General features: G+C 44.6%; 9 non-coding genes and 2 pseudogenes across 9 annotated transcripts; 7 read left to right on the top strand and 4 right to left on the bottom strand.

Annotated features, from left to right (window-relative positions):
* Positions 1 to 520: 520 nt before the first annotated feature.
* On the bottom strand, positions 521 to 1,188 carry LOC106606826 (phosphatidylinositol 3,4,5-trisphosphate 3-phosphatase and dual-specificity protein phosphatase PTEN pseudogene; annotated as a pseudogene).
* Positions 1,189 to 3,555: 2,367 nt separating this feature from the next.
* On the bottom strand, positions 3,556 to 3,671 carry LOC123738763 (U5 spliceosomal RNA). Its single transcript, XR_006767539.1, has one exon. It is a non-coding gene; the product is annotated as a U5 spliceosomal RNA (small nuclear RNA).
* A 414-nt stretch (positions 3,672 to 4,085) lies between these two features.
* LOC123738760 (uncharacterized) lies at positions 4,086 to 4,260 on the bottom strand (annotated as a pseudogene).
* Positions 4,261 to 11,006: 6,746 nt separating this feature from the next.
* Positions 11,007 to 11,122, bottom strand: LOC123738757 (U5 spliceosomal RNA). The gene has a single exon (XR_006767536.1). It is a non-coding gene; the product is annotated as a U5 spliceosomal RNA (small nuclear RNA).
* A 9,189-nt stretch (positions 11,123 to 20,311) lies between these two features.
* On the top strand, positions 20,312 to 20,383 carry trnaa-cgc (transfer RNA alanine (anticodon CGC)). Its single transcript has one exon. It is a non-coding gene; the product is annotated as a tRNA-Ala (tRNA).
* A 1,673-nt stretch (positions 20,384 to 22,056) lies between these two features.
* Positions 22,057 to 22,128, top strand: trnaa-cgc (transfer RNA alanine (anticodon CGC)). Its single transcript has one exon. It is a non-coding gene; the product is annotated as a tRNA-Ala (tRNA).
* Positions 22,129 to 23,806: 1,678 nt separating this feature from the next.
* Positions 23,807 to 23,878, top strand: trnaa-ugc (transfer RNA alanine (anticodon UGC)). Its single transcript has one exon. It is a non-coding gene; the product is annotated as a tRNA-Ala (tRNA).
* Positions 23,879 to 24,345: 467 nt separating this feature from the next.
* Positions 24,346 to 24,417, top strand: trnat-ugu (transfer RNA threonine (anticodon UGU)). Its single transcript has one exon. It is a non-coding gene; the product is annotated as a tRNA-Thr (tRNA).
* A 1,114-nt stretch (positions 24,418 to 25,531) lies between these two features.
* Positions 25,532 to 25,603, top strand: trnaa-ugc (transfer RNA alanine (anticodon UGC)). Its single transcript has one exon. It is a non-coding gene; the product is annotated as a tRNA-Ala (tRNA).
* A 467-nt stretch (positions 25,604 to 26,070) lies between these two features.
* trnat-ugu (transfer RNA threonine (anticodon UGU)) lies at positions 26,071 to 26,142 on the top strand. The gene has a single exon. It is a non-coding gene; the product is annotated as a tRNA-Thr (tRNA).
* A 1,114-nt stretch (positions 26,143 to 27,256) lies between these two features.
* trnaa-cgc (transfer RNA alanine (anticodon CGC)) lies at positions 27,257 to 27,328 on the top strand. Its single transcript has one exon. It is a non-coding gene; the product is annotated as a tRNA-Ala (tRNA).
* The last annotated feature ends 125 nt before the right edge of the window (positions 27,329 to 27,453 follow it).

Here is a 27,453-nt window from a genome sequence, read left to right as displayed (position 1 = left end):
AAATATTCCATTACCGTACTTCGAAGCATGTCAACCGCTGTTTAAAGTCAATTTTTATGCCACTTTACTCGTAAAATAGCGATAATATTCCGACCGGGAGTGTTTGTTTTCATTCAATGACTGAAATGGACCCTTCACGGGCACGAGCGCTCGAGCATCATTCCTCTCAGATGGCCACTTACAAAATGAGCTACTGTTTTTCAACCAGAGACAGCAGCGTCATAATTCAACGTTTTGCCGCCTTCTGAGAGCCCATGGGAGCATCAGAAAGTGTCACGTTACCGCAGAGATCCTTTGTTTTGGAAAGAGATGTCAAAGAAGGCCAAAAAATGGTCAGACAGGGTACTTCCTGTACAGAATCTTCTCAGGTTTTTGCCTGCCATATGAGTTCTGTTATACTCACAGACACCATTCAAACAGTTTTAGAAACTTTGGAGTGTTTTCTATCCAAAGCTAATAATTATATGCATATTCTATTTACTGGGCAGGAGTAGTAACCAGATTAAATCGGGTACGTTTTTTATCCGGCCGTGCAAATACTGCCCCCTATCCCCAACAGGTTAAGCTGGTACACGACAAACTGAGGATCCCAGTGGCAATTCCCTTTCCTGAAACCATGTGGAATCTGCTCACTCTTGTTTTTAATGGAAGTGTCCCGACACGTTCCGCCACTGAACATGGGCACCGTCTCGAACACCATCTTGTGGAAGAGCAGAGCCACTGGTTTGTAATCCAGCTGGTTCTTGAGAAGGTGACTATAATAGTAGACATGGCGCCTCTGGCTGGGGATTGTCACTCCCTTCTTATCTCTGGTCCTGACTTCACCGTAGAAGTCCAGAGCTTCCTGTGCTTTGAGGAACTTGCCCCGGTGTAACAGGTAAGCACAGATCATGACACCCGTACGTCCCTTTCCAGCTTTACAGTGAATCGCCGCCACGTGATTGTCGTCCTCACTTAACCACTGGTCAAGATCTTCGCAGAACGGTTTGATCAGCTCCAGCTGGGGGGATTGTGATCCTCAAACGGATATTGTGCAACTATGCAATTAAATTTGATTGCGTCATATTGTCGCTCAGCGCACAGATTATATATCTTGTAATGATTTTTGTGCTTAGAGTCCAGAAACCGTACTACGTCATCGATATTGTTTCTGTAGACACCCTCAAATCTTTCAGCAGGAAAGCCCATAGCCCATCCCCGACATTCCTTGTCCAGGAATAGTGTCCGACTGTGGCACACACTCGATCTCCGCACACACACCTAGCTAGATATGGCTAGCGCATCTAGCTAGCATGTCAATTCTTCAACAACAACAACAACAACAACAAAGGAGTCATCCGACAAAAACGATATGACAGAAAAATTTACAGCCTCCACCTTAAACATAGCTAACAAATCTGTGCGATTTTTGTTGTTGTTGTTGTTGTTGTTGTTGAAACTAAAAACCGCCCTCCTCTTAACAACATCCCTCAAACCCCTTACATTTAAACTAAAAATATTAACAGAATGTATCATTATAAATTAAAACAAATACTCGCTTTAACAAATTAAATTCAAAACCAACAAAAAACAGGAGGCTCACCCGATGCTCCCCTGCTCCATCTCATCCGGAGGGGACGTCTTCTCCTCTCCTGACGTCCCCCCCCCGTCCTCCTCCATCTCTCCAACCCAGGATGCAGGCATGGTGTTAGACCTCTGAGTGCCCTGCATCCCGGGTTTCCCACCAACACCCTCCATTTCTCCCTCCCTGTAGCCTGCTGGGCTGAGAGTAGGGAACCCCATCTCCCCAAACAGGAGTTGAGGTTCCCCCCCGACGCCCAGCCCTGAGCCACACCTTGGGAGTCCCCTTCCGCCAAGTGTTGAGGTGCTGAGAAATCCAGCGAGGACAAGGATACCTCTCCCTCCCCCATCACTCGCTTGGCCACCCCCACACTGTCTGTCGAGCGCCCCCTCCTCTTCCCTTTCTTCTTCGGTGTTGGAGGTAACGGGGAAACACCACCCCCCTTCCCCGCCAGCTCCTCCACCAATCCTCTAATTTCTTCCACAAGGGCGCTCGACATGCTGTCTCCCCACCCCCTCTCCCCCCTCCTCCACAGGCCCTGCCCCCGGCACCCCCTCCACCCCCTCTCCCTCCACTGTTGCTCTCTCTCGCTCCTCCACTCCCTTTCTCCCTTTCTCCTCCTTTCCTTCCTCTTCTTCCAGTTCTTCTGCTCCCGTATCTTGTCTTTCCCCTTCTCCTCCTGCTACCGCTCCTTGGTCCTCCTCCTTCCGTGTGTCCTTCCCCTCTGGGCCCGTGCTCGGGTCATGAGACGACCTTCCTTCCCCTCCTCTTCTTCCCCCATCCCCCTCTTCTGCTCTCCCCCCAGCTGCAGACGCATATGACCTCTGATAAGCCGGGCACTCCCGCCACAGGTGTGCTGACGAGCCACACCCGTGGCACGCTTTAGGCACGTCGCAGTCCCTCGCCTCGTGCTCCCCCGATCCACAAAATCTGCACTTTCTTGTGCTGCACGAGGCGAGGATGTGGCCGTAGGCCATACAACGCCTGCAAAACGGAGGCTGACGGGCATAATACAACGTCCCCCTGTCAGCCCCCAGGGAGAACATCGCCGGAGGATGGAGGTAGCCACCCAACCCCTTCGGGTCCTCTCTGAGCAGAGCCTGAAAACCTCTTCTCCCATTCCAAAAGCCGAGGGAGTCCCTGAGGAGCCTTGCCGAGGAGACATTGTCCATGTACCGCCCCAGGAAGGTCCTCACCTCTTCATCCTTCACATGGGGGTTATACATATTCATCGTGACCACCCGGAAATTACTTTTTCCCAGGCTGGTCACCTCATAATGGCACATCGGCCTGTCCTTCCCCACCTCTCTGGCTTTCTTCAGCACCTCCTCGTACCTCCCTTCCTTGTGGAGCGTCACTTCGTAAGCCGCCTCCACTGGATTCGCCTGGAGGCACAAAACCTCCCCCACCTCCAACTTCAGGATCCCGATCAGGATTGTTCTCCCGAACGTCTCCCTCCCAAATGGCTCCATGTCCTTGTTCCTCCAGGCAAACCTCACCGTATTCGCTATACCGATCCCAGGCATCTTTGGTGGTGAAGGTCGAGCCATTCTCCAGAAAATGAAAAAAGGACCCACTTCCTCGACCACAACAAAAATCTAAAACGCTCTCTTTTAACAGAAGCAAATGTAGAAATGTAAAGTGTAATCAGAATAAAATTTTTAAGGTACAAAATTTTCTCGCTCACTTACCTAACACCTTTCAACTCAGCGGGCTTTGGGGCACCTCGGTACCAAGCTTGATCTGAGCCAAAAGGCCGAGAAGCGATAACCCACAAATTGACACCTGCACCCGCCGGGCACCCGGGGGTCTCGGGAGACCTCTGTGGTTTGGCAAAAGTGGGCTCCTCCCATCGCCACACACCCCCAACGTCTTTCTGGTGACAGGCAAGTGTTTTTTTCAAAAAGTCGCCAATGAGTCAAGTGACTACTTTGACTGGAAAAATACACCGGTCAGACACGGTCTCTGTTGATTTCTCTTGAAACAAGATATCGGGCTCTGCCAGAAGCAAAGCCCTCCAAAAATACGTTGAACTCGTAAGTGTTCCTCTCCACGGAAGTCTTTAGTAAAAGGCGAAAGGCTTGTGCGTAATGAAGAGAAACCAGAGTCGTATGGAAGTCAGAGGTCGGGGCCCGAGACGCACTCTGTTTACTCTAGGCCGGGTTCTCACGGGTTGTCCCCGAACCCACTCGCCAAGTTTTCGGGGGCTGTGGGGAAAAAGTCACGGACAGACAGACAGACAGACAGACAGACACCAAACACACACACAGACCCACTATCCTGGTGAAGTATTAGTTCTTTTTTTGGTCAAAAACAGACACGGACACACACACACACACACACACACACTGGTTAATGCCAATATGTTTTTTTTGTAAATTTTTTAAAGAAAAATGGAGGGAAAACGCTGGACCGCACGACAAGCGCTTTGCCCTTCTTTCAGTTTGGATTTTTTTTCTTTCTCTCTTCTTCTTCTGGCTGTTTACCTACCTCCGTGGAGTTTTTTTCCTTGACAACGGGAGAAAAGTGTTGCACCGTTCCCGGAGGTACTGCAATACCGGGTCGATGCGTGGAGCGGACGGAGCAAGCCCCATTTCCGACTCCCTGTTCGAAAAATCCATTTAATATGTAGTCCCCCTATGGGGGACGTATCAGATATTAAACTGATAAGAACAGATTTTTTCTTTTGTAAAAGTTTTACTGATGCATTTTCCTTTAAAACAGCTCACATTTTTAATTCATTTTTTCACATAAAAACGGCATAAAGTGCATAAAAACCAGCATTACATAAAAAATTTTTTTTTTAAAGGTACAAGTTGTTTATTTAAAACAATAAAACAATCATACATAAAAGTACCCTTTATTGTAAAAACCAATCTGATAAAAGCCATTTAAAATGTGTATGAATGATTTAACAAAGTAAAACCATTTTTAAGACATGGAAAGCCTGTCAAAAAGTCCCTTTGTTAAAAAGCTGTCTTTAGTCCTTTGTACAGGAACGGGGTGAGTCCTTATCAAAAAAGCCTCCTCCTGCTCTTCCGAATTGACTCCGTACCCATCCGTCGGGGCCCAGAGGAGACCCCTCCCCTAGGCGCGTCGCCCTAGGCTTCGCAGAGCTGTCAGGCCGTGGCCGCCAGGACCTCAGGTGTTGTGGGGGACCCTTCGCTTGGGGTCGAGGCCCCCTTTCGTTCGTACCACCCCAGGGCTTCCGTGGCTACCAAATCCACTGCCTGGGGGGGTGGTCTCTACCTGTTTTCCTACCAGCAGGTTGCGGGAGGACCACAATGCGTCCTTCAGACACGTGAGAGTGGGCCAGAGTTTTGTGAAGGCCTTTGGTGAAATAGGCCTTCGGCCCACCCCATACAGCACGAGCTGCGGCGTTAGGTCCTCCCCTGCTGGCAGACATGGGGAGATCAGGGGGCCTGCTTCCTTCCACAGGTCCCTTGCAGCTCTGCACTCCCAGAGCAAGTGCCTCACCGACTCTTCTTGGCCACAGCCTGGTCGGGGGCACGCGGATGTCCTCGCCATGCCCCGGGAGTGCATAACGGCCCTGACCGGGAGGATCTCATGGGCGACCATCCAGGACAGGTCACGATGCCAATTCAGCAGAGCAGGATGGGCCACGTTGCGCCAAACCGTTGTGGGCTCACCTATAGCGAGCCCGCGCACTGGACACACCGGTTCCCGTTCCTGCACAAGAGAGAAAAGAGAGCGGTGTTTAGTTAAAACTGTGACAGGCTCCTTTTCCAGTTTAAAATGTCTTAAAAATGTTTTGAGCTGGACATAGTGTGTGGGGAGCAGGAAAGAGACTGGGGCTCGCAGGTCGACTGGGATCAGCCTCAGGGATCTGAGGTAAGACCCCAGCCAGAACCGTGCGAGGGCCTGGGTCTTGTTGCTGACCGGGGAGGTGGCGAGAGTCAGATGTAACGCTGTGTAGCGGCTGCCCAGGAACAAGTAGAGGTCAGGCAAGCCTTTCCCCCCCTGAGCCTGGGCCTCTTCACCACCTCCCTCCTCAGCCTCTCCCACTTGCTTCCCCACAGGAAATAAAACAGCATCCGGTCCAGAGCTAAAAGAGTTGTTCGTGGGGGGATAAAAACAGAACTGATTAATAAAAGCACAGGTAAAATCACAGCCTTGATGATTAAAACCTTGCCCTCAAATGTCAGCCGTCTCAGTCCCCAAAAACCCAGTCTCTGTCTTACAGTCCCTAAAATCCCGGTCCAATTGCCACTACCTCCTCCCTCCCTGTCAAATTTTACCCCCAGAACCCTTATGTCTGTCATTTTGACTGTCAGTGGTAGTCTGGTCAAGTCTGAGTCTGCCCACGGTCCGAAGAATTGGGCCTCTGTCTTGTTCCTGTTCAGTCTCGCCCCAGAGGCTTGTCCGTACCAGTCAGTCCTGTCCAGGGTCCTGTCGACAGATAAAAGGTCGGTACATAAAATGTTGACGTTGTCCATATAAAAAACGCACTTGGCAGTCATCCCCCCACTCCCCGGGATACTCACCCCACTGATCCGTTGGTCCCTTCTCAAGACCTGTGCCAGTGGCTCAATGCAAGCAACAAACAGGAGGGGAGATAACGGACATCCCTGACGGACGCCGCAGTGTACTCCCACTGCTCTTGACAAATGCCCATTTACAAGGATTCTGCTGGTGATGTCCCCATACAGCAATCCCACCCAAGCTAGAAACCTTTCTGGGAACCCCATTTTTTGCAGTACCTTGAAGAGGTACTGGTGCGAGACCCGATCAAAAGCTTTCTCAAAATCTAAATTTAGGACTATAAGCCGCATGTTTCTGTCTCTCGCATAACAGATGGCATCTCTGATCAGTACTAGGCTGTCCGTGATCTTCCTTCCCGGAATGGCACAGGCTTGATCCGGGTGGATCACCTCCCCTAAAACAGAAGACATTCTGAGTGTTAAAACCTTGGTAAAAAGTTTACAATCAAAGTTTAAAAGGGTAATCGGTCTCCAGTTTGTCAGGTCAGTCCTGTCATTTTTCTTATGTAAAAGGGTCACGATTCCTACTCTAAAACTGTCAGGTAGTCTGTCGAGTTGTTCGAAGTCAGTAAAAACAGAAGTTCGTCGGCTAAAACATCCCAAAAGGTCAGATAAAACTCCAAAGGGAGGCCGTCCTCCCCCGGTGATTTACCCCTCTTAAAATGTCTCAGTCCTTCGTCGAGTTCAGTCATTGTCAGATCTTTCGTTAGGTCGTCCGTGCTGGGTATAGTCCTGTCAATGTATGTTAAAACGTCCTCCATAATCTCCTCACATACATCTTTTACCCCGAACAGTTCCCCATAAAAATCCTCGACTACTCTTTTAATTCCCTCTGTGTCTGTTTTTAAAACCCCATCTTTATCTTTTAACCCTGTCATTAACCTACCCTTGCTAACTATCTTCTTAAAAAAGTACCTAGTGCACTTCTCCCCCTCTTCTAATTCCCTTTCCTTACTTCTTAAAATAACCCCCTTGGTCTTATGTTCTGCTAAAAATGCCATTTCTTTCTTTACTTCTTTGATTTCTTGGTTAAAATCAAAGCCCTGTTGGCATAGGTTAAAATACCGTTCCAGTCGCTTCTGCAGTCCCAACATGCGTCTATCCTGTTTCTTGCTTTCCCATCTCCCTGAAGAAGGTCCTCGTCTTACCCTTCACCATTTCCCACCACTGTGCTCGTGTATCAAAGAAGTCCTGTAGCGTCTGCCACTGGCTGAACTGCTCCCTGTACTGACTAACTACTCTATCATCCTCTAAAAGGGAGCAGTTCAGTTTCCAGGGCCCTCGTCCTACAGTCACACCCGAAGTTAGTGAAAGGGTGCACGTCAGCATTACTGATCTGAGAAGAAAGCAGGGGTTATTCTAGCATCAGTTGTCGGGCAATCGCGGGTAAACAGATAGTCAATACGAGAGGCTCTGGTGCCGTCACCACTGGTCCAGGTGAAGCCCTCCTCTCTTGGATGCAGGGTTTTAAAACAGTCAGTTAGTTTAAAATCCCTGCACAACCCTTGCAATAAAACACTTGACCTATCTACCTTAAAATCCTCTCCCGCTCCTCTCCTGTCTGCTCTGCTTAAAACACAGTTAAAATCCCCACCCACCACTAGAGGATCCCTCCCCAGCATGTGGGACTGCAGGTCTTCTAAAAGTGTGCAACGGTCATGTTTGTTGTTAAAACCATATACATTTAGCACGTTAAAATTCCTCCCCATAAAAGTACAGTTGGCTAAAAGAGCACGCCCCCCAACCACCACTGTGCTCCCCCTCACCACCACCTGTGGGGTCTTGAATAAAATGTCAACACCATCGTTTTTATTAAAATTGGATCCGCTCCAAATGGAGGGCCCGTGCTGCCACTTCTCCTCCCATTTGCTGTAAGAGGATAAAAAGGGTAGACCACACTCCTGTAATAAAAACACATCTGAATTAACACTTTCTAAAAAGGATAAAACCGATTGTGCTCTTATTTCAGTCTTTACACTCCTAACATTTATGGTGGTGATGTTAAAAGCCATGAAAGAGGTGAGTAAAAACAGTGCTAAAAGGAAAGAAGGCATTAAAACAGTTTAAAAGGGGTTATTTTTCGGATCCTTTCTCTCTCTCCCTACGGGGTAAGGGGGGGCGGTAGGGAGAGGAGGTTAAAACAGGGTTTAAAAACGATTGCTGGTTAGGAGAGTTGGGAGGGAAGACCCTGGACTCATCCTCCCCCTGGGAGCTCTCCCACTCCAGTTTACCCTTCTTTTCCTCGCCCTGTTCGTGGTCGGAGAGCTCCTCTGCGTTTCTCTTCCGTAGGGGAAGGTGTTCGCCCAGGGTCTCTCCCCCCCTCCCGTACCCTCCTCGCTTGACAGTGTCGTTTCCGACACTGTCATCATGCTGTCAGACCCACTTGGGGAGCTCTCACTCACCAACTCTCCAGAGCCGTCTTTCTCGGCCCTTTCTCCTTCAGGGGTCACTTCAGTCTGGGGCAGGGGGATTGGGGTGGGGAGGGTTTTTGCCTCCCCTCCCACTTCTTCCACCACTGCGCCTTCCGCGCCCTCCACCTCTCCTACCACCTCCTCCACTACTGCCACCACTTCCTCCACTACCGCCACCACCACTACCGCCACCACCTCCTCCTCCACTACTGCCACCGCTACCACCACCTCCACTACTGCCACCGTGGCAACTACCACTTTCTCCCTCTGGCGCTCGGAAGCCCAGTCCGCAGCCGCCGCCTCCATCCTGCCAGCCCTGACCTTGTTGGCCCAGGAGGAGGGGCAGCTGCGGATGAGGTGGGACCGCTCGCCACAGAGGTTGCACGATCTGCCGTTCGTGCAATCCTCGTAGCGGTGGCCCACCTCCCGGCACTTCATGCAGACCACCTTGTCGCAGGCGTCTGCTAGGTGGCCATGTTCACCACACTTACGGCACAGCTTGGGCTGGTCCTGGTAGTGAACATGGCCCCTGTTCTCTCCGAGGACTATGGTGGATGGAATGGCTTTCAACCCACCATAGCCCCCGGGGTCCTCCCTCGGCTGGACAGTGACCCTCCAGGCCCCTGTCCAGATCCCATCGGGATCCTTCACCTGGGTCAGGGGCCCCTTCACATTGCAGTACCTGCCCAACCATACTGCAACGTCCTCCGGCTGTACCGTTTCATTGTACATACGGACAATAACGGTTTTAATGCTATTGTCCGTCAGCTTGATCACCTCAAACATAGCTGCCAGGGGTCCCTGGGTGTTCTGGGCATTCTGGAGTTTCCCCCAGAACTCCTTCAGGAAGCTGGCGCCGGCGAAACTAACATCGAAGCCCTTCCCATAAGGGAGGGTTAGGATGCAGTTCACCTGCGCAGGTACAAAACGGAGTTCCTTTTGGAGGAATTTTCTGGAGAAATCCAATCGGGATAACTCCATTATTTTCCCTCCCTTCTCCTTTAAAAGGAGGCGCACGGCGTGGTGCCTCCGCATGCCAGCCTGTGCTGCTGACATGGTGAAGGCCCACTCCCTTTAACCCAACACCAGTGAAAAGAATAAACAAAAATAGGGGAGGGGGGGTGTAAACACCCGAGGAAGCTGGCAGGTCCAGCTATGCTAGGCTAACAGGGCCTACCAACACCACAGGACACAAAACAAACTAACACAGCACCCAGGTGAACTTATCAACAATGGGAAAGACGCAGGGGAAAAATAAAAGGTACACCTAACAAAACAATTAACAAGGGCTAGGAGGCTAGCAGGCCGCACCAGCAGGTCAGACTAAGCTAACAAGCTGGTAGGCCAGGTACTAAAACCTCCCAGCTGACAAAGAGAAACAGAAGGAAATTTGAACGGGGGAAGGAGGCTAAAGAAAAATATAGATGGGGGGGAACAGGAAAAACAAGACAAATACAGCCAAGCCTGAGGGGCGAGGAGGCTAGCAGGCCAGTCAACCAAGCTAAGTTAACAGGCCAGCCAGCCAGCAAGCCAACCCAGCTGGCAGACACTACACAAACAAACAAACAAACAAACAAACAAAAAACCAAACAAGGGGGTTGGGCTTAATCTGGGCACTAAGAAACACAAGGGAAAAATAAAAATAAAAAAAGTACACCAAACAAAACAATTTACAAGGGCTGGGAGGCTAGCAGGCCGCACCAGCAGGCCGGGCTATGCTAACCAGCTAGCAGGCCGGCCAGCCAGCAAGAGTCCCACAAGTGGCAACAAAAACCAACAAACAAATACTAGGACCAGGGAAAGTTCAGGGGATAGAAAAAACAATTAGAAGAGTAGGGATGGGTTAACGGGGGCTACAAAACAACAGAAGGAAACAAACAATGCCTGCCAAACCTAAGGGGCGAGGAGGCTAGCAGGCCAGTCCAGCTAAAGCAAAACAGGCCGGCCAGCAAGCAAGCCAACCCAGCTAGCAAACACTACAAACAAACAAAAAAAACTAAAGGGAAGCTAAGGTTATAAAGGGATGGGGGAAAGACGAGGAACACAAACAACTTTTTAAAAATATTTTTTAAGTGAAATAGGAACACAAAACACAACAACAAACTAACATACAAAAATACAAGAAGTAATTAAATTAAACCTTGACTCACCCTACAGGTGCTGATGCACCTGTAGTCCACCACCACCAAACCACCACCAACACCCAGAATGAGAAAAAAAAATAAAATAATAACAGAGAAAACAATTTGTGATTACCAAAGCCCAAATCTACGCTTGATCTTAGCCAAAAGGCCGAGAAGCGATAACCCACAAATTGACCCCTGCACCCGCCGGGCACCCGGGGGTCTCGGGAGACCTCTGTGGTTTGGCAAAAGTGGGCTCCTCCCATCGCCACACACCCCCAACGTTTCCCTGGCGACAGGCAAGTGTTTTTTTTTCAAAAAGTCGCCAATGAGTCAAGTGACTACTTTGACTGGAAAAATACGCCGGTCAGACACGGTCTCTGTTGATTTCTCTTGAAACAAGATATCGGGCTCTGCCAGAAGCAAAGCCCTCCAAAAATACGTTGAACTCGTAAGTGTTCCTCTCCACGGAAGTCTTTAGTAAAAGGCGAAAGGCTTGTGCGTAATGAAGAGAAACCAGAGTCGTCAGAGGTCGGGGCCCGAGACGCACTCTGTTTACTTTAGGCCGGGTTCTCGCGGGTTGTCCCCGAACCCACTCGCCAAGTTTTCGGGGGCTGTGGGGAAAAAGTCACGGACAGACAGACACCAAACACACACAGACCCACTATCCTGGTGAAGTATTAGTTCTTTTTTTGGTCAAAAACAGACACGGACACACACACACACACACACACACACACACACACACACACACACACACACACACACACACACAATACTTGTTTATAGACAATATCAGGACTTATTGGGACATGCCTTTCCCAAGGTCCAAGAGACCCAAATACTTATTTTCCACCATAATTTGCAAATAAATTCATAAAAAATCCTACAATGTGATTTTCTGGATTTTTTTTCTCATTTTGTCTGTCATAGTTGACGTGTACCTATGATGAAAATTACAGGCCTCTCTCATCTTTTTAAGTGGGAGAACTTGCACAATTGGTGGCTGACTAAATACTTTTCCCCCCCACTGTATATATATATATATATATATACATTTGCAGTCAATATTAATGTAAAAAAAGAGGGAACACTTTATGCCTTTCTTACTTTTATTGAGTGCCAGTGAAAATATGCAAATTACCGAATCAATTGAATACCCAGAATAGACCACCTACACTTTGCCTCCTTCCCTGCTATGCACAAGGCAGTAGAAATGGCATGTTTAAAATGAATGAGAAACTCTCTATTAAAGCATCCAGCTTTTATGAAACATGACAGTGTACAGTATATTCAGCTAACCTGTCTAAATAACGTAGGGATTTACATCATATTTACGTAGTGCAAGTTACTATACACAAGGCCTGTTACAAGCACCCATTGAAATGGTAATAGTTTAACAGTAATTGAAACACCTTGCCACATTCAACAACTTGTGGTTAAGAACAAAGTGTTAACTCGAAATGACACAACGACAAGGTTCCAGTTTAACAAAGTTTACTATACTGTATGAACACACTACAAGATAGCCAGTACACTCACGGCTAGGTCCATCCACGAACTAACTTCCTGCGCAGCCGCACTCTTGACTGAGTGATAGCCCCATAATAACAGAAATATAGGTATACTTAAAACATGAACTTAACAATCTCCCCCTTTTCTTTAAAGGCAAATTAAACATCAACAACATAATTAAATGTCCAAGTATTATTTAAGTTCCCCATTACAAATGGGTTGTGTGACAGTTTTATTTGTATTACTCAAGCTGCCACTTTCCATTACTGAGAACCTGTAGGAGCACAAGACCGGATGCTCCCTTTTTAGTCAGACAGTCAGCAAGCTGTTCCTTTGTGGTCGACCACAGAATCCGCTGGATTCTCTGTGCTTGAATAAATTCCTTGATGCTGCTAATCTCAAGACGAAGTCTTTTCTCTGTGACAGACTTGGTTGACTTCAAAGCATCAACTAATGAGTAGTTGTCAGTGACACAAACTACAGGTAGAATGTGCCGTTTTGTCTCACCAGTGGTAAGCTCTGAGAACAGAGTTGCAAGAAAGATCGCATTGTCAATTCCATCCGCAAGAGCAAGTGTTTCTCCAGCAAGTGTGCTTCGGACAACCCTTCTGATCCTTTTTGACTGCCAACAGATAGGTGAGAATCTTCCTCCTTCACCCATTAACACGATTAGATGTCCACCTTGTGTGCCTCCATCTGTAAGGTTCCCTAGCGAAGCATCACTGAAGACAACTAGTTTCAAAGAGTCATCTTTTCCAACATGCTGAAACTTTAAAGTCACTTGTTGTGATTTCAGTTTACGAACAACTTTGTTTGCCTCATGAATGGTTTGTACAATGGCGTGTTTTGTGTTAGATGCCAAGTTGCAACCATCAAACATTACATCAGGTCTACTCTGTCTAGCAACCCATAAAATTTGTCCTATCTTTGACCTCAATTGATCAGCTTCAATTCCACATAGAGGGGAATTCCTTTGTACGGCTCTTGAAGAATCCAAGTGAATGGGTTGAAGATTCTTGATATAGCTCTCCTGTTGCATCAGTATTGTCCCATCAACTGTAATAAACTCTATGCCAACATAACAAAAATTATCATGCTCCTCACGGCCAACCTGGAAAACAGATTTGAGGTGTGGAATCACAGTTGTAGCAAAGGTCTGTGAGCCACCCCAGATAAAGTCATCAACATGACAGGCAAGTACTCCAGTCACACTGCAGTCTTGATCAAGCCAATAGAAGACTGCAGGATCCACTTGTGACAGTTTTCCACCCGTATTCAGCATTGTTGCCTTGACTTTGTTATACCAGTAGAGTGATGCATCTGCCAGTCCATACACACACTTCTTTAGTTTCCACAGTGTTCCTTCGCATTTAGCTTCAGGCGGAGGTCGGATGTGAATGTCCCTTGACAGCTCTGTTCCCTGCAAAAATGCAGATTTGATGTCTATGGAATTAAGTTTCCATTTTTTCTGGCAGATCACGGACATCAGCAATCTGAGTGACTCTGAGGCGCATGTCGGTGAGTCTTTTGGGAGTTGTTTAGCAGCCAGCTCCTCAAAACCTCTAGCCACTAGACGTGCTTTAGGCACTATTCCAGTTAAGGACTCTTTAAGGGTACACACCCACCTTGTTGAGACACATTTTTGGCCAATGTCTGTAACTTCCTCAAACACTCAATTTTTCCTCCAATTACTGAGCTCATCTAGCTTAGCTGAGTCAAATGACACGTCCTTTGTTTCAAGTACATCATCATTTTGAATGTCATTCTGTTTTTCTCGATTTTCCATTGGTTCAATTCTGAGATTATCTACAAGTGACAGGTCAGCTGACCCTGTTGTACCAGAAAGTGTAACTGGTTCAGAGTACTGCAAGTTGTACCAGTTCTGGTGTTTTCCTTTGGCTTTTCCTGCTCGTCCAATGACGGTTGCTGTATGTGGAATACCACTTTCTCTGTCCATGTATTTAACAGTTTGTCCAGTTTTCAGATTGGAACATCCATGTTGTCTTAACACATGTGGCTGTTGTTGAATGTTTTCCTCATTTGAACGCTCAACAGTATTATCTGTGGCATGTTTGAAGGTCTCTGCTCCATTTCCTGTGTCAGTTTCAGTGTCCATATCATTGGATATGACATCTGGTAGGTTTGTGTCTGTTACTGTCTCCTCTTCATTAGGATGATTCTCAGCAACAGCCCCTCTATCTTGTTGATCATTTACTTTCTGCAATCTTGAGTGATGCACCCTGACAATGATGCCTCCGTGCCTCACAAATATCACCACACCATCTTGGCCAATGACTACACCCGGTCCCTTCCACTCTTGACAGTCAACTCGTTTGTAGTACACTTTGTCTCCAGTTTCGTACTTCTCATCGGTGGGTCGTAGCTGTTTACGCAGAGCCCTGCGAATTCTTTCTGAGCACTCTGCTTCAGTGAACGCTTTTCTCGCTGCATGTAGTGCTGACAGGTGCTGTCCCACCCATGCACTCACACTGGCCCCTTCTGGTGCTGGTGGCTTGTCAACCAGTACAGAGGGAAGATTAGGGTTCTGCCCAAACACTAGTTGGTATGGGCTGTAACCATGAACATTGTGCATTGAGTTTTTTGCCATCAAAGCCCAATCTAGGGCTGTGTTCCAGTCACATCCATTGTCTTGCTTCACTTTCAGCATGATCTCTGTGAGTGTTTGATTATGTCTCTCCAGAAGTCCATTGCTCCATGGACTGTATGCAGCAGTTGTCTTTACTTCCATGTTGAATTTCTCTGCCATTTCTCTTATTTCATTATTATTGAATTCTCCTCCATTGTCACTGTACAGTTTCTGGGGAGGGCCTTGCACACTTACCCAGGAATGCATGAAGTGCCTGACGATGTCACTGGGTTTCTTTGTATTCACAATGCTTCCAGCGCTGAAGCGTGTGAAGTGGTCGATTATGTGAAGGTACCACACACTTGGTGCTAACTCATGTAGATCTACAGCCACTGTTTCATTGTACTTGGAAGCTAGTGGCAAACCAACAGCTGGTTTGGGCTTAGGTTTACTGTATTTTTGACATGTCTCACAATTGTTAACTATCTGCTGTAGAATGGAAATACTCTCATCATCATTATTCCCTGAACTGCTGAGTAACTTCTGAAGTCTGTCAACTGTAGCATGTCCAAACTGTTTGTGAAGCTTTAACAATACTTTGTGTTTTTCTTTTGTGTTCATGTTCTCTGTGACTGTCAGAATCTCCATGTGCTCTGTGTCCGTCCGAATCTCATTTTTGCATGGACTCTGTGTGATGTCTTTGTCTAAAATGTTTACACAATAGTGGCCTGAGGGAGTAAGTTCAAGAGTCACTGGTTGTTTAAACATCACTGCCTTGTCATTTTTTATGTCTAGTACAGCCCCTGCCTTCTTGAGGGAAGCTTTGCTTAATAGTAAGGGGATATCTGTAGGGACCACCTCTGTCTCAATGTGACACTTAGTCTGACCAATTTTTGCTGGTATCTTAACTCTCTTGGTAGAATGGACAATTCTCCCATCTCCAAATTTGAAAGCTCTGTTGCTTGGTGTGTCAATCATATTTTGTACTTCTTTCATATTTAGTTCACTAACATAGCTATCAAGCCATTTTGCACCACACACTGTCCGTGTACATGCAGTATCAATCACAGCAGATCCTAAGGATTCAACTATAAAAATCTCAGTATCAGAAGCAGATTCATTTGAAAACAGTGTAATGTTACACTGCTCTATATCTGTGTTTACATTTTCCTCTGTTAGTTTAACTTGTTCATTTTTATGAGGACAGTCTTTAACCCAATGGTAAGTGCTTTGACAAACAGCACATTTTGATCTCCTTCCATATTTGTCCAGTGGATTTGTTCCGGGAAATGGCGCCCTCTTCAGGTTGTCTTGAGAACGTGACTTTTTGGCGCCTTTTCTCTGCTGCTCAGTGTAATATGCTCCGTCACTCGCTTGCATTCCATCTGTTAACCTGTTAGGGCTAGGGGGCAGTATTGACACGGCTGGATAAAAAACATACCCGATTTAATCTGGTTACCACTCCTACCCAGTAACTAGAATATGCATATACTTATTACATATGGATAGAAAACACCCTAAAGTTTCTAAAACTGTTTGAATGGTGTCTGTGAGTATAACAGAACTCAAATGGCAGGTCAAAACCTGAGAGATTCCTTTACAGGAAGTGGCCTGTCTGACCATTTCTTGAACTTCTTTTCCATCTCTATCTTTTACTAAGGATCTCTGCTCTAACGTGACACTTCCTACGTCGTCCATAGGCGCTCAGAGCCCGGGAAAAACCTGAATGTCGTCATCCCAGCCCCAGGCTGAAACACATTATCGCCTTTCTCAAGTGGCCGATCAAGGGACTCTGGGCTTAGGCGCGTGACCCGACCGCCCCCGCCTTTGTGATATTTTCCTCTGTTTGCCGAAAAGGAGATTCCCTGTCGGAATATTATCGCTTTTCTACGAGAAAAATGGCGTAAAAATTGATTTTAAACAGCGGTTGACATGCTTCGAAGTACGGTAATGGAATATTTAGAATTTTTTTGTCACGAATTGCGCCATGCGCGCGACCCTTCTTTACCATTTCGGATAGTGTCTGGAACGCACGAACAAAACGCCGCTATTCGGATATAACGATGGATTATTTTGGACCAAACCAACATTTGTTATTGAAGTAGCAGTCCTGGGAGTGCATTCTGACGAAGACAACAAAAGGTAATCAAACTTTTATAATAGTAAATATGATTATGGTGAGTGCTAAACTTGCCGGGTGTCTAAATAGCTAGCCCGTGATGCCTGGGCTATGTACTTAGAATATTGCAAAATGTGCTTTCACCAAAAAGCTATTTTAAAATCGGACATATCGAGTGCATAGAGGAGGTCTGTATCTATAATTCTTAAAATAATTGTTATGCTTTTTGTGAACGTTTATCGTGAGTAATTTAGTAAAATGTTAGCGAATTCCCCGGAAGTTTGCGGGGGGTATGCTAGTTCTGAACGTTACATGCTAATGTAAAAAGCTGGTTTTTGATATAAATATGAACTTGATTGAACAAAACATGCATGTATTGTATAACATAATGTCCTAGGGTTGTCATCTGATGAAGATCATCAAAGGTGAGTGCTGCATTTAGCTGTCTTCTGGGTTTTTGTGACATTATATGCTAGCTTGAAAAATGGGTGTCTGATTATTTCTGGCTTGGTACTCTGCTGACATAATCTAATGTTTTGCTTTCGTTGTAAAGCCTTTTTGAAATCGGACAGTGTGGTCAGATTAACGAGAGTCTTGTCTTTAAATAGCTGTAAAATAGTCATATGTTTGAGAAATTGAAGTAATAGGATTTTTAAGGTTTTGAAAATCGCGCCACAGGCTTCAAGTGGCTGTTACGTAGGTGGGACGAATTCGTCCCGCCTAGCCCAGAGAGGTTAACGGCGCGACAGACGTCTTTTCACCAAAAATTATTTTTAGTGCCGACTTCATTGATGCAAAAGTCAGTACAGTACAAGCAGTCAAAGCCAACTGTTTCTCCCTACCATCTAGACAGGCAGTATCTAGCAACTTGAAAGCTAACACTGCATCCGGGAGAACCATGTCGTACTTGCGCATCCTATTGTACCTTTGTTCGAAATCAATGATGTAGTCCGTCATTGCAACCGAAATATCTCTCGAAACACTGTCAAAGTTTGAATATGCCTCGTAGGCACGGTCTTTCTCTTCTTTAAGAAATACAGAATCCAGTGCTCTGATCAAAGTTCCCATACCATCATCATTGTTGAAATCCTCAACGGATATTTCCAGTGCTGTATCTCTCGCTCTTCCCTCGAGCGATAATACCACCGCAAGTGCTTGCTTTTTCGCGTCCAGATTAGTAACCCGTGTCCAGATTCCAAGTTCATTTTTCCAACTTTCGTACGACCTCTTCTCGTCGAAGCGAGGTGGCACATTGTAGTTATTAGCCATCCTCTGCTACCAATGTTAACTCGAAATGACACAACGACAAGGTTCCAGTTTAACAAAGTTTAAAATACTGTATGAACACACTACAAGGTAGCCATTACACTCACGGCTAGGTCCATCCACGAACTAACTTACCAGGTCATGAGGGGGGTGGTGGATAATTGGTCAGAGAACCTCTTTACTGCATCCCCGTTTTCATTCATGAATCTCTGTTGATTATAAAAGATGTCATTAATCCAATCCACATTTCTATTTATTGTCAACCACCGAAATAATGTAGTGTTAAAGCCTTCACATATTTGATTCATAGCTTTGTATTCATCTGGAACTTCCCTGAGGATGCCAATAGCATCCCTCTAGACAAAGCTACTCCCATCCTGGTCAAAACTCCTCCTGTGCCTACTTTAGCCTCCTATAACTGGCCTCTGATGACTAACTCGAACTGGTTGGACCAATAACCCCAGGGCGCAAGTTCCTAACCACCCTTTGTGGTCATTTCTGTCGTATGCGTCCTTTGCTGGTACTAGCCCACCCTTCATCAGTTATAGGTGCTATGAGGTTAAACATTTTCTCCTGTGCTTTCAAACCTAAGTCAGTCACATTAACGATTACTTTCAGCCATTAAAATCATCTTAGTTCTCGGTGCCATTCTTGTATCTATAACACTGGTATTCATCTGGAATTTAGGTGAACCGAGGTGGGTTGGCTGAGTACTTCAATCTGGCCAACCCCAATTCCTGTACAGTTGTCTGCTTCCCCAGGAAATAGTTTAATGTTTACCTTAAATTTTTCATCTTGATCTTCTTTGATTCCTTATTCTGTAAGTCACTCATCAGTGTATTATATAGTTTATCTTTTACTTCTTCTCAATGACAACGGTATCCTATGATTAGTACCGGAAGGTGGTGGATCTGAATGTATCAGAAAGGTTACCAAAACTATGATGCAGCTCAGTCTCTACTCTTCCCAAAAACCGCCAACCCTCTCCTGCCCTTAGTCGATCTGCTAGGTACCACCCCATACTCACACCTCTAGGAGCACACACAGTGATGAACGGTCGGGATAGGAAATCTTCGTTAAGGAGGTATCCCCCGGACCCTGTTGGTATCGGTTCTTCTCCTAACTCTGTGTGTGATCAGCAGTGCCCATATGTGTACATACCTCCTTGCAGTGGGTAACGTGGACCCAAGTGACTCTTTCAGCTTTTCTAATGACAAAGGCAGTGGTTTAACAGAACCTGGTATGGGCCTTCCCAACGGGGCTGCTTCCTGTCTTTTCTCCTCAGGGACTGGATCCACACCCAGTCTCCTGGTTGTACTGAGTGAATCACCTTCTCCTGTAATTCACCTGTTGGACACAAAATCTTGGACATACGGGTTTGGTTAACAAACAGTCTTCTCATGTGCTCTGCTAGTATAACTTCAACTTCTATGTCTACCTGTTCTGGTATCTCTAACTCTGGCATTCTATAGGCTCTACTTGATTAGCTAAAATGTCATCCATCATTTAACCTCTCTAGGCTAGGCGGGACGAATTCGTCCCACCTACGTAACAGCCACTGCTATCATGTGGCGCGATTTTCAAAACCTTAAAAATCCTATTACTTCAATTTCTCAAACATATGACTATTTTACAGCCATTTAAAGACAAGACTCTCGTTAATCTAACCACACTGTCCGATTTCAAAAAGGCTTTACAACGAAAGCAAAACATTAGATTATGTCAGCAGAGTACCAAGCCAGAAATAATCAGACACCCATTTTTCAAGCCAGCATATAATGTCACCAAAACCCAGTAGACAGCTAAATGCAGCACACTAATAATGGTAGACTTAGGTCAACAGGACAGGGATTAATCCCCATATTGTTTTTATTTACTTTCTGCTCTTTTGCACACCAGTATTTGTACTTGCACATCATCATCTGCTCATCTATCACTCCAGTGTTAATTTGCTAAATTGTAATTACCTCACTACCATGGCCTATTTATTACCTTACCTCCTCATGCCATTTGCACACACTGAATATAGACTTTCTTCTTTTCTATTGTGTTATTGACTGTACGCTTGTTTATTCCATTTGTAACTCTATGTTGTTGTTTGTGTCGCACTGCTTTGCTCTATCTTGACCAGGTTGCAGTTCTCAATGAGAACTTGTTCTCCACTAGCTTACCTGGTTAAATAAAGGTGAAATAAAATTAAATAAGATACATTTATCTTTCCCAGAACGGGGATGTAGCTCAGTGGTAGAGCGCATGCTTCGCATGTATGAGGTCCTGGGTTCAATCCCCAGCATCTCCATTTAAAATTACTGCATTGACCCAACCTACTTTACAGAATGTTGTAATTCTAAGCAGGAAACAGAGACGTGCTAAATAATTTGGTTTTGTAATCTGAAGAACATTCCTTCAATCCCTGTTCGTACAATTATAGAACAGAAGTGGCATGATTGCCATCTTTTATGGCGTCATTTTCAAAAACTGAAGTTTATGGGTTCGATCCTAGTCTGTACCTGGTTTAAGAATTGCTGCTATCATTTCCTTGTAGTTTCAATGGAGTGGTGTATATAAAAAGTACATTGTATTGATATTGCATTTTATCTGCAAATGAAATGGGATGGAAGCTCAGAGGGGGAGTGCATGCAAAATATGTATGAGGTCCTCGGTTCAATCCCAAGATTCTCCACTGAGTTTATTTGTGTGCCAAATTCACATTTACACAACTACTGCTTTCCTGAATGTTGATATATAATACAGAGCGTAGAGTGGCATGGTGGCCAAGTGGTAAGCCGTTGGTCTTGTAAACTGAAGATCATGGGTTCAAATCCCTTCTGTACCTTTATGAAAGACATCTGATATCATAGACCTGTGCTTTACTTGGAGGACTTTGCAGAAAATCAATTTGTATCAATATTGCAACACAGCTATTATAGTAAGGGGATGAATCTCTATGGTAGAGCCAGTACTTTACATGAATGCGGTCCAACATTAATCCCCAACTTCTCTGTTGAGTGTAATTAGTTGTTAAATTAGCTTTTGCACAACTCCCACTTTCCAGAATGTTGACATTCTAAGAAGGAAATAGATATGCTAAATCATCTGTTTCTGTAAACTGAAGCACATGGGTTCAATCCTTGTTTGACGTTTATGGAAGATAGCTGATATTATGGAAATGTACTTTCATTAGAACAGTGTAAAGAAAAGGTAAATTGTATTGATATGACCGCTGCGACCTGTATGCTCTAGTCGGCTGGCCCTCGCTACCTATTCGTCACCAGACCCACTGGCTCCAGGTCATCTATAAGTCTATGCTAGGTAAAGCTCCGCCTTATCTCAACTCACTGGTCACGATAAAAACACCCACCCGTAGCACTCGCTCCAGCAGATATATCTCACTGGTCATCCCCAAAGCCAACACCTCCTTTGGCTGCCTTTCCTTCCAGTTCTCTGCTGCCAATGACTGGAACGAATTGCAAAAATCGCTGAACCTGGACACTTATATTTCCCTCACTAACTTTAAACATCAGCTATCTGAGCAGCTAACCGATCGCTGCAGCTGTACATAGGCCATCTGTAAATAGCCCACCCAATCTACCTACCTCATCCCCATATTGTTTTTATTTACTTTCTGCTCTTTTGCACACCAGTATTTGTACTTGCACATCATCATCTGCTCATCTATCACTCCAGTGTTAATTTGCTAAATTGTAATTACCTCACTACCATGGCCTATTTATTACCTTACCTCCTCATGCCATTTGCACACACTGAATATAGACTTTCTTCTTTTCTATTGTGTTATTGACTGTACGCTTGTTTATTCCATTTGTAACTCTATGTTGTTGTTTGTGTCGCACTGCTTTGCTCTATCTTGACCAGGTTGCAGTTCTCAATGAGAACTTGTTCTCCACTAGCTTACCTGGTTAAATAAAGGTGAAATAAAATTAAATAAGATACATTTATCTTTCCCAGAACGGGGATGTAGCTCAGTGGTAGAGCGCATGCTTCGCATGTATGAGGTCCTGGGTTCAATCCCCAGCTTCTCCATTTAAAATTATTGCATTGACCCAACTCCTACTTTACAGAATGTTGTAATTCTAAGCAGGAAACAGAGATGTGCAAAATAATTTGGTTTTGTAATCTGAAGAACATTCCTTCAATCCCTGTTCGTACAATTATAGAACAGAAGTGGCATGATTGCCATCTTTTATGGCGTCATTTTCAAAAACTGAAGTTTATGGGTTCCATCCCAGTCTGTACCTGGTTTAAGAATTGCTGCTATCATTTCCTTGTAGTTTCAATGGAGTGGTGTATATAAAAAGTACATTGTATTGATATTGCATTTTATCTGCAAATGAAATGGGATGGAAGCTCAGAGGGGGAGTGCATGCAAAATATGTATGAGCTCCTCGGTTCAATCCCAAGATTCTCCACTGAGTTTATTTGTGTGCCAAATTCACATTTACACAACTACTACTTTCCTGAATGTTGAGATATAATTCAGAACGTAGAGTGGCATGGTGGCCAAGTGGTAAGGTGTTGGTCTTGTAAACCGAAGATCATGGGTTCAAATCCCTTCTGTGCGTTTATGAAAGACATCTGATGTCATGGACCTGTATATTAATTGGAGGACTTTGCAGAAAATCAAGTTGTATCATTATGGCAACTCAGCTATTATAGTAAGGGGATGAATCTCTATGGTAGAGCCAGTACTTTACATGAATGCGGTCCAACGTTAATCCCCAACTTCTCTGTTGAGTGTAATTAGTTGTTAAATTAGCTTTTGCACAACTCCCACTTTCCAGAATGTTGACATTCTAAGAAGGAAATAGATATGCTAAATCATCTGTTTCTGTAAACTGAAGCACATGGGTTCAATCCTTGTTTGACGTTTATGGAAGATAGCTGATATTATGGAAATGTACTTTCATTAGAACAGTGTAAAGAAAAGGTAAATTGTATTGATATGACCGCTGCGACCTGTATGCTCTAGTCGGCTGGCCCTCGCTACCTATTCGTCACCAGACCCACTGGCTCCAGGTCATCTATAAGTCTATGCTAGGTAAAGCTCCGCCTTATCTCAACTCACTGGTCACGATAAAAACACCCACCCGTAGCACTCGCTCCAGCAGATATATCTCACTGGTCATCCCCAAAGCCAACACCTCCTTTGGCTGCCTTTCCTTCCAGTTCTCTGCTGCCAATGACTGGAATGAATTGCAAAAATCGCTGAACCTGGACACTTATATTTCCCTCACTAACTTTAAACATCAGCTATCTGAGCAGCTAACCGATCGCTGCAGCTGTACATAGGCCATCTGTAAATAGCCCACCCAATCTACCTACCTCATCCCCATATTGTTTTTATTTACTTTCTGCTCTTTTGCACACCAGTATTTGTACTTGCACATCATCATCTGCTCATCTATCACTCCAGTGTTAATTTGCTAAATTGTAATTACCTCACTACCATGGCCTATTTATTACCTTACCTCCTCATGCCATTTGCACACACTGAATATAGACTTTCTTTTTTTCTATTGTGTTATTGACTGTACGCTTGTTTATTCCATTTGTAACTCTATGTTGTTGTTTGTGTCGCACTGCTTTGCTTTATCTTGGCCAGGTTGCAGTTCTCAATGAGAACTTGTTCTCCACTTGCTTACCTGGTTAAATAAAGGTGAAATAAAATAAAATAAGAAACATTTTTAATCTCTCCCAGAACGGGGATGTAGCTCAGTGGTAGAGCGCATGCTTTGCATGTATGAGGTCCTGGGTTCAATCCCCAGCTTCTCCATTTAAAATTATTGCATTGACCCAACTCCTACTTTACAGAATGTTGTAATTCTAAGCAGGAAACAGAGATGTGCAAAATAATTTGTTTTTGTAATCTGAAGAACATTCCTTCAATCCCTGTTCGTACAATTATAGAACAGAAGTGGCATGATTGCCATCTTTTATGGCGTCATTTTCAAAAACTGAAGTTTATGGGTTCGATCCCAGTCTGTACCTGGTTTAAGAATTGCTGCTATCATTTCCTTGTAGTTTCAATGGAGTGGTGTATATAAAAAGTACATTGTATTGATATTGCATTTTATCTGCAAATGAAATGGGATGGAAGCTCAGAGGGGGAGTGCATGCAAAATATGTATGAGCTCCTCGGTTCAATCCCAAGATTCTCCACTGAGTTTATTTGTGTGCCAAATTCACATTTACACAACTACTACTTTCCTGAATGTTGAGATATAATTCAGAATGTAGAGTGGCATGGTGGCCAAGTGGTAAGGTGTTGGTCTTGTAAACCGAAGATCATGGGTTCAAATCCCTTCTGTGCCTTTATGAAAGACATCTGATATCATGGACCTGTGCATTAATTGGAGGACTTTGCAGAAAATCAAGTTGTATCATTATGGCAACTCAGCTATTATAGTAAGGGTATGAATCTCTATGGTAGAGCCAGTACTTTACATGAATGCGGTCCAACGTTAATCCCCAACTTCTCTGTTGAGTGTACAACTCCCACTTTCCAGAATGTTGACATTCTAAGAAGGAAATAGATATGCTAAATCATCTGTTTCTGTAAACTGAAGCACATGGGTTCAAACCTTGTTTGACGTTTATGGAAGATAGCTGATATTATGGAAATGTACTTTCATTAGAACAGTGTAAAGAAAAGGTAAATTGTATTGATATGACCACTGCGACCTGTATGCTCTAGTCGGCTGGCCCTCGCTACCTATTCGTCACCAGACCCACTGGCTCCAGGTCATCTATAAGTCTATGCTAGGTAAAGCTCCGCCTTATCTCAACTCACTGGTCACGATAAAAACACCCACCCGTAGCACTCGCTCCAGCAGATATATCTCACTGGTCATCCCCAAAGCCAACACCTCCTTTGGCTGCCTTTCCTTCCAGTTCTCTGCTGCCAATGACTGGAACGAATTGCAAAAATCGCTGAACCTGGACACTTATATTTCCCTCACTAACTTTAAACATCAGCTATCTGAGCAGCTAACCGATCGCTGCAGCTGTACATAGGCCATCTGTAAATAGCCCACCCAATCTACCTACCTCATCCCCATATTGTTTTTATTTACTTTCTGCTCTTTTGCACACCAGTATTTGTACTTGCACATCATCATCTGCTCATCTATCACTCCAGTGTTAATTTGCTAAATTGTAATTACCTCACTACCATGGCCTATTTATTACCTTACCTCCTCATGCCATTTGCACACACTGAATATAGACTTTCTTTTTTTCTATTGTGTTATTGACTGTACGCTTGTTTATTCCATTTGTAACTCTATGTTGTTGTTTGTGTCGCACTGCTTTGCTTTATCTTGGCCAGGTTGCAGTTCTCAATGAGAACTTGTTCTCCACTTGCTTACCTGGTTAAATAAAGGTGAAATAAAATAAAATAAGAAACATTTTTTATCTCTCCCAGAACGGGGATGTAGCTCAGTGGTAGAGCGCATGCTTCGCATGTATGAGGTCCTGGGTTCAATCCCCAGCTTCTCCATTTAAAATTATTGCATTGACCCAACTCCTACTTTACAGAATGTTGTAAATCTAAGCAGGAAACAGAGATGTGCTAAAAAATTTGGTTTTGTAATCTGACGAACATTCCTTCAATCCCTGTTCGTACAATTATAGAACAGAAGTGGCATGATTGCCATCTTTTATGGCGTCATTTTCAAAAACTGAAGTTTATGGGTTCGATCCCAGTCTGTACCTGGTTTAAGAATTGCTGCTATCATTTCCTTGTAGTTTCAATGGAGTGGTGTATATAAAAAGTACATTGTATTGATATTGCATTTTATCTGCAAATGAAATGGGATGGAAGCTCAGAGGGGGAGTGCATGCAAAATATGTATGAGCTCCTCGGTTCAATCCCAAGATTCTCCACTGAGTTTATTTGTGTGCCAAATTCACATTTACACAACTACTACTTTCCTGAATGTTGAGATATAATTCAGAATGTAGAGTGGCATGGTGGCCAAGTGGTAAGGTGTTGGTCTTGTAAACCGAAGATCATGGGTTCAAATCCCTTCTGTGCCTTTATGAAAGACATCTGATATCATGGACCTGTGCATTAATTGGAGGACTTTGCAGAAAATCAAGTTGTATCATTATGGCAACTCAGCTATTATAGTAAGGGTATGAATCTCTATGGTAGAGCCAGTACTTTACATGAATGCGGTCCAACGTTAATCCCCAACTTCTCTGTTGAGTGTACAACTCCCACTTTCCAGAATGTTGACATTCTAAGAAGGAAATAGATATGCTAAATCATCTGTTTCTGTAAACTGAAGCACATGGGTTCAAACCTTGTTTGACGTTTATGGAAGATAGCTGATATTATGGAAATGTACTTTCATTAGAACAGTGTAAAGAAAAGGTAAATTGTATTGATATGACCACTGCGACCTGTATGCTCTAGTCGGCTGGCCCTCGCTACCTATTCGTCACCAGACCCACTGGCTCCAGGTCATCTATAAGTCTATGCTAGGTAAAGCTCCGCCTTATCTCAACTCACTGGTCACGATAAAAACACCCACCCGTAGCACTCGCTCCAGCAGATATATCTCACTGGTCATCCCCAAAGCCAACACCTCCTTTGGCTGCCTTTCCTTCCAGTTCTCTGCTGCCAATGACTGGAACGAATTGCAAAAATCGCTGAACCTGGACACTTATATTTCCCTCACTAACTTTAAACATCAGCTATCTGAGCAGCTAACCGATCGCTGCAGCTGTACATAGGCCATCTGTAAATAGCCCACCCAATCTACCTACCTCATCCCCATATTGTTTTTATTTACTTTCTGCTCTTTTGCACACCAGTATTTGTACTTGCACATCATCATCTGCTCATCTATCACTCCAGTGTTAATTTGCTAAATTGTAATTACCTCACTACCATGGCCTATTTATTACCTTACCTCCTCATGCCATTTGCACACACTGAATATAGACTTTCTTTTTTTCTATTGTGTTATTGACTGTACGCTTGTTTATTCCATTTGTAACTCTATGTTGTTGTTTGTGTCGCACTGCTTTGCTTTATCTTGGCCAGGTTGCAGTTCTCAATGAGAACTTGTTCTCCACTTGCTTACCTGGTTAAATAAAGGTGAAATAAAATAAAAAAAGAAACATTTTTTATCTCTCCCAGAACGGGGATGTAGCTCAGTGGTAGAGCGCATGCTTCGCATGTATGAGGTCCTGGGTTCAATCCCCAGCTTCTCCATTTAAAATTATTGCATTGACCCAACTCCTACTTTACAGAATGTTGTAAATCTAAGCAGGAAACAGAGATGTGCTAAAAAATTTGGTTTTGTAATCTGACGAACATTCCTTCAATCCCTGTTCGTA

The sequence above is a fragment of the Salmo salar genome, unplaced genomic scaffold, assembly GCF_965601325.2.
Source record: "Salmo salar unplaced genomic scaffold, fSalSal1 ptg000645l, whole genome shotgun sequence".
Classification (NCBI taxonomy): domain Eukaryota; kingdom Metazoa; phylum Chordata; class Actinopteri; order Salmoniformes; family Salmonidae; genus Salmo; species Salmo salar.
This window is presented reverse-complemented; position numbering and strand designations above follow the sequence as displayed.